Source organism: Thamnophis sirtalis, unplaced genomic scaffold, assembly GCF_051295495.1.
Source record: "Thamnophis sirtalis isolate CommonGarterSnake01/CBP01778 unplaced genomic scaffold, rThaSir2_p1.2 scaffold_10, whole genome shotgun sequence".
NCBI lineage: Eukaryota > Metazoa > Chordata > Lepidosauria > Squamata > Natricidae > Thamnophis > Thamnophis sirtalis.
In genome coordinates this window covers 10858940-10874208 of record NW_028261390.1, presented here as the reverse complement: position 1 = coordinate 10874208, position 15269 = coordinate 10858940, and the positions used below count along the sequence as shown (strand labels likewise).

Below are 15269 nucleotides of genomic sequence, written 5' to 3'. Positions count from 1 at the left end.
GGGTAGGTTCAGGGTTAGGTTTAGGTTAGGGTTAGGGTTAGAGTTAGGGTTAGGGTTAGGTTCAGGGTTAGGGTTAGGTTCCAGGGTTAGGGTTAGGTTCAGGGTTAGGGTTAGGGTTAGGGTTAGGGTTAGGTTCAGGGTTAGGTTCAGGGTTAGGGTTAGGTTCAGGGTTAGGTTTAGGGTTAGGTTTAGGGTTAGGGTTAGGGTTAGGGTTAGGTTCAGGGTTAGGGTTAGGTTCAGGGTTAGGTTTAGGGTTAGGTTTAGGTTTAGGGGTAGGTTCAGGGTTAGGTTTAGGGTTAGGTTTAGAGCGCGCTTCTGTCGGTGCACTGTTGTCGGTGTGCTTCTGCTCTCATTCATCAGCGCAGTTTAGAACTCGCAGTTTTCTCGCCACGGTTTCGTCGGGCGCGCTTTTGTCGGGCGCGCTTTTGTCGGTGAACCTTACAAATCATGTTTTCCTGCCGGAGAGTCCTACATGGGGGTCTCTGCATTTTATCTTCAGATTTTTAACATATGTCAGAGGCCTAGTCTTTCATGGGGCTCAAGACAACACCTCTCACAGGGGAGTGGCATCGTGGTTACTGGTCCAAACAACCAACACCACCATATATTCAGTGCAGAGATGGGTTCCTACTGGTTTGGACCAGTTTGACCGAGCTGGTAGTGGTTTGGCTGCCTGGGTCGCTGGAACTGGCATTGACCCAGGCCTGCCATGGCCCCAAACCGGTTCTTCTAAGATGCTGCCATTTTGATTTCCGGTTCTGCGCATGCGCAGAACTATTTTAATTGGACAAATGTAACTTTTTACTTTTTTAACATTTCACGCATGCGCGCAGACCTATTTTTGTGCAAATGAGTGCACCGAGCCGACATTAATGCTGGAAGCAACCCACCCCTGATTCAGTGGTGTGATCCTGCTGGTTTAACCTTCTACGTTACCTCTAAGAAGTAGCATTGCTGAGGCGTGGCAATCTACTCACAAATCAGATGCTGGGATATAGGTAAGTAAAGTGCAGGGGTGGGGGAAGCCCACCTGATCATCAAAGCGAACCGGTTCACTCCCAGCTGATCGTCGGAACTACCAGTTCACCCAAACTGGTCTGAACCAGCTGAATCCCACCCCTGCATACATTCAATGGAAACTGTGAAAACGCATCTTCCAAAATGGAGGCTCTTTATAGCAGAAGGCGATACAGATAGTCCTCGACTTACAACAGTCCATTTGGTGACCGTTGTCAGTGAAGAAAAATGACTTATGACCATTTTCATAGTTATGACCTTCGTAGCACCCCCCCCCCCCTTCCCGTGATCTCGTGATCAAAATTCAGGTGCTTGGCAACTGGTTCGCACTTACGACCGTTGCTGTGTCTCAAAGTCTTGGGATCCCCTCTTGCAACTTTCTGACAAACAAAGTCAATGAGGAAGCCCGATTCACTTTAACAGCCATGTTGCTAACTTAACAACATCAGGGAGTCACTTAATAATTGTGGCAAGAAAGGTCGTAAGATGAGGCAATGCTCACTTAACAAATGTCTCACTTAACAACAGAAACTTGGGGCTCAATTGTGGTCGTAAGTCGAAGACTACGCCAGTAATGGTTTCCTCCTATCTTCGCTACCTGTTCGGAACTGGGAGCATGTGCGCGGGGGGCTTCTGGGCATGCACGGCGCATCTGTGAATGCGCAGAACCTTCTGCGTATGCGCAGAGCATTCCTGATGATGTCTGGGTGGGTGGGCGGGGCCTCCTGCCACCGCTGCTACCGGTTCGCCTGCAGCAGGGTGAACCGGCAGAATACCACGTCTGGACTACACAGAGAATGCTTTCGTAAGTTCCTAAGTTCAGGTGAGGATATGGAGATATGTAGAATGAGGGTGCTAATAAATTTGCATTTGACAGGCCGTGAGGTTTATCGCTATAAAAGCAAAGGGCAGATGTGTCGTTAATCACAGGCTGATTTATCCGTTAAGTGAGGTTACCCTCTCTCCCCCTTTGTGTGATCATGCAATATTGAATAAGCTTCCCATATGTTTCTGAAAAATATGCCTATATAACCATTGCTTTGCACCTTTTAACTCACTTTTCTAATTCCAGTGTGAGAAGTGAGGACGGTATTTACAGAGCTGGATCAATATGCCAAAGGAATCCAACTCTGAAGCTTTAATTCGTTCAAAACGTTCTGTGAATCCGCCGTTTTAAAAAAAATAGCCACTGTAAAATGGAGTTTTATTATGCCTTGAAGCTGATAGGATGAGCTTGTTTTAATCATGCTCAGTCTATCACTGCATGTAATGAAAATAAAATTACTCCAGGGGAAAAGTCCAATAGAATCTGGAGATGGCAGCATTGAAGAAAAAGAAAGAAAGAAAACCTTAAAATCAGATATAGGTGAAGAAGGAGGAGCCTGTAGCTTTCCATTGGTTATTAAATTCTGCTCCCAGGATTTTGTCGTATTGTTGGGGGCTGTTCGTTGAAATTTAAGGATATCAGGACTACAAATACACTACCTTTGCCATATGTAAGTCAAAAGTCTATAAACCTACTTGGAATTTTGATTTTTGACAAAGGTTGTAAATTGACCATCAAGATGAGATGTCAAGTTAAACAGATGAAGCCAAGTTAAAAAAAAAAAAACTCTAGGGGATTTTTCCTCCCATTCTGAAAGATTAGCCATCACAGGCACATAGACATAAACAGTATCTACACACTATGGAAAAAGAGACAATCAACAAGCCAAAAAAAGAACAAAAAGACCAATCAACACCCAGATGTGTATAGATGAACTTCAAGATTTAACATCAGACCAATAATTAGAAGTAAACTGTTAGGTAAGCTCCCCGTTGGGAGAGCGAATGCGTTCAGAGAAACGTTGCGAGAGTTGTGTTGGAGAACACACAAACCAGCATACAGAGAGACTGCAGTTTAAATAGGCTTTTACTTTCGTGGAAATAGAGGTATCAGAGTCCATCAAACAGTCCAAGTCATACATGGATAAGACAGTCAATCATCAAAGTCTTTCAGTTAAGGGATAATCCAAATAACATAGTCCAGTATCATCTAATCAGTGCAGTACTCAAAGTTTGCTAGCAGTTGCAAAACTTACAATAGCTCACGGCACTTTCTAACAGCCAGCTTCCAAAAAACACTCAGATCAGATCAGCCCAGCATCTAACTAATAGAGAGCTGACAGTCATTCTGGCTCCCTCTTATGGCCGCTTGAAGAAACAGCAACCAATCACATTTTACAGTATGGTTTTAAAGAAACAGGTACAACATTGTTACATGATTTATATATTGCCAACCCAACCATTAGATTATATTCCTAACATAAACAATAATATAATCAAGGCACTTACAAAAAAACAATACTTCCAATAAAACAATAAACTTCTAAGACCCTCCCAACCAAAACTGATAAGAGCAAGCCCCTAGAACAGGGGTCACCAACCTTTCGGACCTCAGGGACCACTACATTCATAATTTTAAATCCCATGAACCAGTAATATGAATTAGTGACGGGATGGGGTCCTTCAGGCACTTAGCTTGGCCACCTGTTAGCAGAGAGAAGCGCCTGGAGTCAAGTCTAGGTTTGCTATCCATTGCAGCTAGGAATCTCAAATATGGCCAAGAATGAATGTTTGTCTTATAGACAGTCCGGGTGCTAGAGCAGCCCCCTACAAACTCGGTCAAACTCCGACCAAAGTTCTGTGTACTGCTCACCGAAGCGCCTGGACTCCCAGGGAGGGAAGGAGAGAGGGAAGAGCTGGAACTACTAAACAGGCAGCCAAGCTAAGTGCCTGAAGGACCCCATCCCATCACTGAGCGGGAGTAATTGCTTCAGTGGGCTGTATCCAGCCCAGAGGCCGTAGTTTGAGCATCCCTGATTTAGTGCACTATTTTTAAAAAATGCAAAAATGCAAAGATTTTTCTGCAGACCACCAAAATTTTCTCGTAGACCACCAGTGAACACTGCTGCACTAGAATATAAATGGAGAGGAAACCTACTCCTTACTAGCACTGATGATGTTACCTAGTTTGGGTAATGAACGTCTGCAAGAAAATAACCAAGCTCAGAGAGCAGCAAGAACCCTTCATGTCACGTTAACTTTTCTCTGGTACAGGATTTATTTGGTGATGGAAATTGCTTTTGTCGTTCTTTCCCCAAGAAATGCTAGTATTGAACAATTTCTAATTCTAACTTTACCCTGTTTGTAACTCGTTCCTTTTCTAATTGTTTATCATGTTTGAGATCAAATGATTCCACGGTATGTTATTTTTATCATTTTTTTTTTACTCTGCCTAGGCAAAATAGAAAGGGCTGATAGTTCGCTGAAAGAATAACAAATCAATAATCTGACCCTCTATACCAGTGTTTCCCAACCTTGGCAACTTGAAGATGTCCGGACTTCAACTCCCAGAATTCCCCAACCAGCGAATGCTGGCTGGGGAATTCTGGGAGTTGAAGTCCGGACATCTTCAAGTTGCCAAGGTTGGGAAACACTGCTCTATACACAAGAGAAGAGTTTAGATCTAAGAAAATCTAAGTAACTTGCACCAAGGAACTGATCCACGTATTCTTTTTTTTTTCATTTTCCAGACTGATGTGCAAAAATGGGGAGCCAACTTTATTATTTCAGAGATTTCTGCAGGACCTTGGAGTGGGAATTATGGGTTCTGAAGTCCAGCCCATTGGGAGGAAACCAGTTTGAGGACAGGCATTATTGGAAGAGGCATTATTTTTTCCTGTGGCCAGAATCCAGAAGTCTAATAAAATACAAGATAAATAAAGGTAAAGGTTCCCCTCGCACATATGTGCTAGTCATTTCCAGCTGTAGGGGGCGGTGCTCATTTCCGTTTCAAAGCCGATGAGCCAGCGGTGTCCGAAGATGTCTCCATGGTCATGTGGCCGGCAGTAAATGCCGGTTCCACCACAAAACTGCGGTAGACTAAAGCGCGCTCGACGAAAGCACGTACGTGACGTCATCACAGCGCGACGAAAACAGCACACTGTGAGCGGTAAACTTAAAATTAACGCGTAAATCTAAACCTAACCCCCCCAAACCGAACCCTAAACCTAACCCTAAGCCTAACCCTTAACCTAACCCTAAACCTAACCCTATACCTAACCCTTAACCTAACGCTAAACCTAACGCTAACCCTTAACCTAACCCTAACCCTAACGCTTAACGTAACCCTAAACCTAACCCTAACCCTTAACCTAACCCTAAACCTAACCCTATACCTAACCCTTAACCTAACGCTAAACCTAACGCTAACCCTTAACCTAACCCTAACCCTAACGCTTAACGTAACCCTAAACCTAACCCTAACCCTTAACCTAACCCTAACCCTAACCCTAACCCTAACCCTAACCCTAACCCTAACCCTAACCCTAACCCTAACCCTAACCCTTACCTTTATGTGAATCGGCTTGCTTTAAAAGCGCTCTTTAAAGTGCCCTTTTTTCTCCGCGGTCGTATTTGTTGCGCTGCTGATGATGTCAGGTACGCGCTTTAATTGGGCACGCTTTAGTGGACCGCGGTTTTGACGGGTCACGTAAATGCCGAAGGTGCACAGAACGCTGTTATCTTACTGTTGTGGCCCAGCAGGAGGCGATGGAGCTTCAAACGGACTCCGACAGCGAGGGGCCTTATGAATCGGCTCTGGAAGAGGTGGAGGATCCTAGACAGGGTTCTGATTCTGAGCAGGGCGCAGAGAGGCTGGTTGGCCACCAGGAGGCGCCTGAGACATGGAACAGTGGTGAAAGCCGAAGGGAGTGTGCTCCTGACGTCAGGCCTTGGAGAAGTGACGAGAAGACAAGGGAGGTGGTCCTGGATGCCCAGCAACGCCGGGCAGATTGACGGAGAGAACAGCTATGCAGATACAAAAGATAATTGGACGCAGGTGGTTGTAATTAGGCTCCTCTCAAGATAGTATTTAAGGAGAGACTTTGTCAGGAGTCTGGTTGCAGGATTCAACTTAATTCTCAATGCTGGAGAAGTTGTTATCTGTATCTGTCGAAGTCTGAGTTGCTGCCAAGGTTCTTATCTGTTCGTTGTGTTTGGGCTTTCAGCCACCGAGATTTATGTTTCCTGCTAATAAAGAGTTGTGGCATTCCAGTTAAGCTTGTCTCGGCATTCATTACTGGACGGAGGAGGGGGTCAGAACACCTTCCCAACAAAGGTGGTTCCTATTTTTCTACTTGCATTTTTACGTGCTTTCGAACCAGAGGTGGGTTCCTACCTATTTGGTCCAGTTCGGCCGAATAGGTAGTAACGCCGGTGGACAGGTAACTGTACTAGTTCTATGATTGGAACCACCATCTTGATTTTCTGTTCTGTACATGCACAGACCAATCTTCATTTTAAAAATGTAGTTTGTATTCATTTTTTAATGTTGTGCCCATGCGTAGATCATTTTAAATGGTTTTTTTTTAAACTACCAAACCGGTAGTAATGGCGGCCGGAACCCAATCCTGTTTCGAACTGCTAGGTTGGCGGAAGCTGGGACAACTAACGGGATCTCGCTCCGTTACGCGGTGCTAGGGATTTGAACCTCCGAACTGCCGACCTTTCTGATCGACAAGCTCAGCGTCTTAAGCCACAGAGCCACCGCGTCCCTAATAAAATGCAAGATACATCTCACAAACTTGAAATCTTCCCTTCCTCAAATAATTATCACTAGCTGACAGGAAAGAGGATGATGTGATTCAGTGGAAGGCTCTTTGATGTACATCTTTGTTCCTGGAGGAACACACAGGGCTGTGGCTGAGTGGATTATTCCTTGTCTTTCTAACCTTTACAGCTTCATGGATTAAGCTACGTCGCAAAGTTTCGATGCTCTCTAGTGCTCCTGGCTACACTTTTTCTGTAGAACTAACCAGGGATAACAGGCCTCTCAGATTCCTTATTCCGGTGGACAATTAACACCTCCTTCAGTCAAATCCTTCTCACATATTAGTGCTACTCAAACAACATAACTGAATGTGGAAAGGGGAAGAGACAAGGCCAGGAAATCGGCACACCGCCGGTGCACTCTTACTGGCAGATTCATTACAGTTGTGCTTTTCAGCTCAGCTGGGGAAAATTATGCAAATGTCTTTAACCTGCGTTTCCTTTTAGTCCGATGGCAAATCTGCCACTGGTTCTCTTTTTTCTGGAAGGTCAAAATGTTGTGTGGTAAAAGGTTTTTTTTGGGGGGGGGGGTGTTGCATGGAAAGGGGGGGAGAATACAGGGGAAAAGAAAGGGGAGGCAGTGTTGGAAGAAATGTCCATCTGGTTTTAGTTCCAAGTGGGGAGAAAGACACTGGAAACCTGGAGGCTGCTTGGAAAGATGATTTAATGGTGGACAGGACCACATGGTTTGAGGAGCCGAGGTGGTGCAGTGGTTAGGGTGCAGTACTGCAGGCCACTTCAGCTGACTGTTATCTGCAGTTCAGCGGTTCTAATCTCACCGGCTCAAGGTTGACTCAGCCTTCCATCCTTCCGAGGTGGGTGAAATGAGGACCCAGACTGTGGGGGCGATATGCTGACTCTGTAAACCGCTTAGAGAGGGCTGAACACCCTGTGAAGCGGTATATAAGTCCAACTGCTATTGCTATTGCTATTGCTATTGAGGTCATGGGCAAAAGAAGGGGCAGAGATGCTGAGAGTGCCTGGGTTTTATGCCCTCTCTGGGCTTTTGAATTTGAGCTTGTATGCTGATTGGTTGTCAGACTCCCATGGGGCCATGCAGGGGTAACTTTGTAGGTTGTCTGTATCCCAGACTTGGTTGAGCCTTGCTGGGTGATGATGTAATGAAGGGGCTTTGGGCAGGGGCGAAATCCTACCGGTTAGGACCGGTTCGGGAGAACCTGTAGCGGACATTGGACTTGCGTCGCCGAACCAGTAGAGACTGATGGCTGGCCACGTTTAAAGCATACTTCAGCAGGCTAACAAATAAATTAGTTAGGGTTGAGGAATCATGAGTCTATGAGAAAGTGAGAGAGAGAAAGGGAAAAGGTCTGGCAAACGACACGCAACCAAATAGTTCATTGCAGGTGGCTTTTTGTACCACTTCCTCTTTTTTCACTCTCTCACAGCCTACTTAGCATGCCACCCATAAGAACAGAGCATCTCCTGGATTGGTCTACAGCAAAGGGGGTATTCATTTACTTTCCATACCCAATCGCAAATGTGAGCTTGCACGTCCCTCTCCCATCCACACATGCGCTCAGCTTTTGCACATACACTTTGATCACGCGGGCAGCTTGGAATGGTTCCCACAGCCTTTTTTCTGTGTGTGCTTTTGTTTTGTTCTGACTTCCTCATCTGTTCTTCTGCTTAATATTTTCTGGTGGTCTCCCTTCCAAATTCTAATTAGGGTCCAACCCGCTTGCTTATTGGAGATCTATCAAAGTTAACTTAACGCTGCCATCTGCTGGAGATTACAGGTCAATAACAAGCTTTAGATCACTTGTTTCTCAACCTTGGCTATTTTATAATGTTACCACATTCAAACACAAACAATTACGCCATTCGCTATTTATTCCAGAGCTGAGCAGAGAAATTCTGTATTTTTCCTAACAGTCCTCGCTCAATTTGATGAATGGAAGTTGGCTTTAAAATTTCTTTGAAAGTGGTGGAGGAAGAATTTGGGGGAAATTTCCAAAGTGTGGTGGCGGGTTAATCATAGAAAATGTGCTTGAGCAGCTTCACCCACAGTAGTCATATTGTCACCAGCCTACCCTTGAAAAAATCTTGGAGAATATCTCATTCACAAATTTAAGGTATGCTTTCAAAATGCCACTGGGCCCCAGCTGTCCTATAAGCCTCCCACATACCGTATTTTTTGGAGTACAAGACACACCTTTTTTCCCCCCAAAAAAGAGGGTGAAAATCTGGGTGGGTCTTATACACTGAATACAGCATTTTTAGCCTCCCCAAACCCCACCCCCTTTGCAAAAATGGCTGTGCAAAGCCTTTAGGAGGCTTCCAAAGTGCTCCAGGGGGCTGGGGAGAGCAAAAATGAGCGGAAAACGGGCTGCTTTTTGCTCATTTTTGCCCCCCTCCAGCCCCCCAGGAGCACTCTATAAGCCTCTTAAAGGCTATGCATGCCCCCCTTTTTTTTTGACAAAAACCAGGCCCATTTTCATGAAAAACAGGCTGTTTTTGGGAGGTCTGCAAAGTGCAAAAATGTTTTTTAAAAATTTGCCTCTTCAAAATCTTGGTGCATCTTATACTCCAAAAAAATACGGTAGCTTTTTCCAAGGATTTTCTTATTGTCTGAGAAGGAAACATTTTCACCCCAAAACAGAAATAAAACCCCACAACTTGTGTTTTGAGGACAACTCTATATGCAAACCTATACACTCCCAATTAGCCAGTTTCACCAAAGTACAGGTAGTCCTTGATTTACGACCACAATTCAGCCTGAAGTTTCTGTTGCTAAATGAGACGTTTGTTAAGTGAGGTTTGGCCCATTTACGACCTTTCTTGCCTAATTTTTTAAGGGAATCACATGCAGTTAGTAATACAATTGTTCCATGAATCTGGCTTCCCCATTGACTTTGCTTGTCAGAAGGTAGCAAAATGTAATCACACGACCCTGGGACATTGCAACCGTCATAAATATGAGTCAGTTGCCAAGCGTCTGAAATTTTGATGCATGGGGATGCTGCGTGATGCTGCAAGGGGGAAAAAGAGTCAAAGGTCACTTTTTCCAGCACCGTTGTAACTTTCAACGGTTACTAAACAAATCGTTGTAAGTCGAGGACCTGTGCAGACTTCATGCCAGTGTTTGAAAACAGGTTGAATGAACTCTTCAGAAAAGACGACAAAGGAAAAATATGGCAGCATCCAGATACATTAAAGGATGTGATAAAGAAAATGGTAAGGAACTACTATTACCAAAAGGTGGACTAGGAATAAAGCAGTAAAAAAATAACAAGTATTTAAGCTGTTGTTTTACTTAAATATGAGGAAAACCCTTCTGAATTAGCAATAGCAATAGCAGTTAGACTTATATACCACTTCATAGGGCTTTCAGCCCTCTCTAAGCGGTTTACAGAGTCAGCATATCGCCCCCACAGTCTGGGTCCTCATTTCACCCCCCTCGGAAGGATGGAAGGCTGAGTCAACCTTGAGCCGGTGAGATTAGAACCGCTGAACTGCAGATAACAGTCAGCTGAAGTGACCTGCAGTACTGCACCCTAACCACTGCGCCACCTCCGCTGACTGTTATCTGCAGTTTAGCGGTTATCAATTGTCTAGAACCCGTGATGGCGAATCTATGGCACGCGTGCCACAGGTGACATGCGGAGGCCATTTGTTAGGGCATGCAAGGCATTGCCCTGTCAGCTCCAACGCACATGTGCGCACTGGCCCAGCTGACTCCACCCTTCTTTTAAGGCTGTTTTTCGCCCTGAAGCCTCCGGAAGGCGAAAAACAACCCAACGTTCAAACCAGAAGTTCGGGAACTGACTTTCAGTTTTCCCGTAGGGCCGTTTTTCACCCTCTGTAGCCTTCAGGGGGCTTCCTGAAGCCGCCGAATGGCCACCGGAGGGGGGGGGGGCAGATGAGGCTGTTTTTGCCCTCCCCAGGCTTCTCGAAAGCCTCTGGAGCCTGAGTAGGGCGAAAAACGGGTCCATCGCGTGCCAAAAACAGGGGTCTCACACGCATAGCATTATAAGTGTGGGCACATCTGCGGATGACCCCCCTGTATCACTCCCGCTTTTGGCACGCGATCGGAAAAAGGTTTGCCATCACTGGCCTAGAACCATAGCAATAGCAATAGCAGTTAGACTTATATATCACTTCATAGGGCTTTCAGCCCTCTCTAAGCAGTTTACAGAGTCAGCATATCGCCCCCACAGTCTGGGTCCTCATTTCACCCACCTCGGAAGGATGGAAGGCTGAGTCAACCTTCAGCCGGTGAGATTTGAACCGCTGAACTGCAGATAGCTGTCAGCTGAAGTGGCCTGCAGTACTGCACTCTAACCACTGCGCCACCTCGGCTCTTGATGGCAAACCTATGGCAATGTCAACAGCTGCTCTTCTGGTTTCCATTGAACACATGCGGGCTGGCCAGCTGGTCTTCAGGAGTGCTGGAGCACTGGAAAATGGCCTAAAATAGCCTGAAAAATGGCCAAAAACCAAAGAGAGGCATGCTGGCCAGCTGGTCTTTAGTTTGCCAATGCTCCGGCGCGCACATACATGCACATTTAATCACAGAGGTTCGGGTTTGGGCTTTTGGGGCTGAAAAGGTTCACCATCACTGGACTAGAATAATTTATTTATGAAGACCATGGGTTCTCAATCTCTGGAGTGTATCAAAAGTAAGGTTCTACATTTAGGCAAGAAAAACGAAATGCGCAGGTACAGTATAGGTGGTACCTTGCTCAATAGTAGTAACTGGGATCTTGGAGTCCTAGTGGACAACCCTTTAAATATGAGCCAGCCGTGTGCAGCAGCTGCCAAAAAAGCCAACACAGTTCTAGGCTGCATAAACTGAGGGATAGAATCAAGATCACGTGAAGGGTTAATGCCACTTTATAATGCCTTGGTAAGGCCACACTTGGAATACGGCATTCAGCTTTGGTCACCACAATGTAGAAAAGATGCGGAGACTCTAGAAAGAGTGCAGAGAAGAGCAACAAAGATGATTAGGGGACTGGAGACTAAAACATATGAAGAACGGTTGCAGGAACTGGGTATGTCTAGTTTAATGAAAAGAAGGACTAGGGGAGACATGATAGCAGTGTGTCCATATCTCAGGGGTTGCCACAAAGAAGAAGGAGTCAGACTATTCTCCAAGACACCTGACGGTAGAACAAGAAGCAATGGGTGGAAACTAATCAAGGAGAGAAGCAACTAGAACTGAGGAGAAATTTCCTGACAGAACAATTAATCAGTGGGACAACTCGCCTGTGAATGCTCCAACACTAGAAGTTTTTAAGAAGATGGATAAGCATTTGTCTGAAATGGTATAGGGTTTTCTGCCTAAGCAGGGGGTTGGACTAGAAGACCTCCAAGGTCCCTTCCAACTCTGTTATTCTATTCTATTCATCTCTGGAAGGTTTTTAAAAAAAGTCTGGATAGCTACCTCTTGAGAATAGTTCGTCTGGTTTTCCACTGGGTTGGACTAAGCCAGGCGTTTCCAAAGTTGGCAGCTTTAAGACCAGTGGACTTCAACTCGCAGAATTCTCCATGGCTGGGTGAGGAAATCTGGGAGTTCAGGTCCACAAGTCTTAAAGTTGCCAAGTTTGGAGACCTCTGGACTAGGTGATGCTCATGACCCATTCTCAGCTTGTTAATTCTATGGTTCTCTTCAGTCATTTGGCCTCCAAATTTATTTTCTCCTGAACACAACATAGATATAAAGAGGAAAGTTTTAAAAATGCAGATGGAACCATACCATCACGTAGCAGAGAAAAATCACTGCCACACTCACATACGTTTTCCCCGATAAAAACATTGTACAGCTGGGTAAACATGTGCCAGCTGAATTGTCAGAATACATGAAAACACTTCGAAGGAGTTCATGGAAACCTTGACATTGTGTTTCCCAAAGAGAAGTCTTGTTTCGAAAAGATTCACCTCTCCTCCCACTAGCCATTTATCTCACAGCATCTCAAAAACCTAACCTCACCTTAAACAGAAAATACTCTCTTCCTTTAAGAAAAAAAAAAAAGTACACGATTTGTCAACTGAACTGCATTGCAGAGATTTTGGAGATTTCATTGCAAAGAACTGATTGGGTGCCGAGACGGGGGACATGGGGGGGGGGGTGTTTCATGATTTTTCCTAACTTTTGCCAGAAAAACCAATCGCGGGGACATTCAAAATGTTTTGAGACTTTTTCGTGCAGGTGTGCTGCTTTGGAATAAGAATATGCTAAGGGAGAGGCTGAAAAAAATGACAAGTCTTTTTTTTTAATATAAGACATTTAGGACAGAAGATTTTGTAGATCCCGCCTGTCAACTCCGGTTTTAACTTTCAGAAAAGACAAACGCCAAGGAGCGCCAACTACTCAATTTCTTTCATCAAAATGTAGATCACCTTAGAGAAAGCTTTAAACTCTGACTGCAACTTCTCCACAATTGCATGGTATCCACAAGTGAGGGAATAATTCTGACCGTCTGGAGGATCATATTCTTTTGCTGGCATTCCATCACTTGAAGCGAACGGTATTTTAATGCCACTTACCCTGTTCCTAGCAGCTGAACTGATCCACGCCGGTGCTAATTCCAAACCCAGAGCCTCCACTCTTTCTCTCCGAAGATGAAAAAGCAGAACGAAAAAAGAAGAAAAAAAAATCCTTCCCCAGAACATTCAAATCAAAGTGAAGGTCCCTGTAACTCCGGTTTCGAAAAGGAAATGCAGACAGGCTAAATAAAGGCACCACTGTTGTGAAAAGTTGGTGGGTTTGTCTTGGTTCTTCCTGTTAAATGCTGACACCAAACGTCAACGCTGAGTTCCCAGCTGTACTTGAATGAGGAGTGAGGCTTAGAAGCCACAGCTGAGGCGGCGTCCAAAATGTGTTAACATACAGCATGACAGGCTAGTAAGTGGGGCCAGGCCAGCCTTCACCCACCCCCCTCCAGGAGGTTTCGGGTTTCACCCAGCAACTGGTAGCTTTGGAACCAGCTCTGTTGGCTCTGCTTGACGGGAGTCCCTTCCTAACCAACACCTCATTCCTTAACTATCTCTGGACCCCCACATGGTAGGGCCCCTCCCTCCCCTGGGCCATGTGGGAAGTGCCATGTGGAAACATTATCCTGCCTTTTCTTTCCTCCCAGCCTGCTTTCTTTCCTCCCAGCCTGCTTTCATCTGATGAAAGTGAATTCAATGTTTGCAATGTTTCTTTCCTTGAAAAAAATTGAAACCATTTGTGGGCTGCAGGAGGTTTAAAACCCACTCCTCTGCTAGAAAAGTGAAATATCCTGGGAAATATTGAAAAGGCAGAATGTTATATTTCCCCGCATGTGAAAAGGGGGAAACGTGTTTTTAAAGACAGAGTAGCTCTCTGCAGCTTCCTGCCCCCCCACTTTTTGTTAATGAGCCATTAAAGTCTGAGCTAGTCTACTTTACATAACAAAGGTAGGATCAGCCTTCCACAGAAACTCACCACATGGCATCCAGAAACTCAATCAAACTTGGGACTCAAAACACAGCCTAGAGAGTTGCCCCTGCATGGCCCCATGGGAGTCTGACAACCAATCAGAATACATTTTCTTACACAGGAACAGGAAACAGAGAGGTGGGGCCGAACAAAGAGTATAAAGCCAGGAACTTTCAGCCCTTCTCCCTCTTCACTTCTTCACCCAACATCTGGAAGCATGTGATACCCCTTTTCTGTTCAGGACCTCAAGCCATGTGATCCTGTCCACCATTAAACCATCTTTCCAAGCAGCCTCCATGTCTCCAGTGTCTTTCCCCCCCACTTGGAGCTGAACCCAGAAGGACATTTCTTCCAACAGGGCAAAGCAGATGCAGGAATCTGGAGTTCTCCGTTGCGAGGTGACCAAAGGCCATTTGAATTTTTTTTTTTTTTTTAGCCTACAAGAGATTTCCCTGATTAAGTTAAATCTCTAAAAAGGGCATAAGGTTGGACCTCCTCCAATAAAGGAGAAATAGTCGAAGCTCCGGGTTGAAATGGTCCTTGCTGTTCTCGGAGCTTGGTTGGGTAGGAAGTTAGCACCCATCCCTCTCCTAGAAAAATGAAATATTTTAGGAAATATTAAAAAGGCAGAATATTAAATTTCCCTGGCTGAGAAATGGAGAAACATGTTTTTAGGTAGGAAGCAGACTCATTCTTAATAGCCCCCACCAGTGGTGGGTTTCAAAAATTGTTCGAACCTACTCTGTGGGTGTGGTCTCCTTTGTGGGAGTGGCTTGCCACCCATGTGACCAGATGGGAGTGACTTGCTGCCCATATGACCGGATATGAAGATGCCGACGACACTTGTCAGAACCTCCTTAAATTACCTCACACACAGCACCGGCATGCATAAGAATATGATGTAAACTTGTTTTTTAAAAGGCATCTTTGGTTTGCGTTAAAACAACTTCAACACACGCAATGTTCTGATTGCACCACAAACGCAGTAGTCATCCTTACCTTTCACAGAGGCTCTGAGTTTTATAAATATGAGCATGATAGTGTAGAATAATCATATCCAAGGACCAGTGGTGGGTTTCAAAAAAATTTGGAACCTCTTCTGTAGGTGTGGCCTGCTTTCCGGGTCCACTGGTGGAACCTCTTCTAACCGGTTCGGTAGATTTGACGAACCGGT

General features: G+C 45.1%; 1 protein-coding gene across 1 annotated transcript in view; it reads right to left on the bottom strand.

Moving 5' to 3' along the window:
• Positions 1-13417, bottom strand: part of ARHGAP24 (Rho GTPase activating protein 24) — a 447041-nt gene extending 433624 nt beyond the window's left edge. The window contains exon 1 of the mRNA XM_087724059.1: positions 13180-13417. The gene's annotated coding sequence lies outside the window, so the exon portion shown is untranslated. The remainder of the gene's footprint in view (positions 1-13179) is intronic.
• Between the last annotated feature and the right edge of the window lie 1852 nt (positions 13418-15269).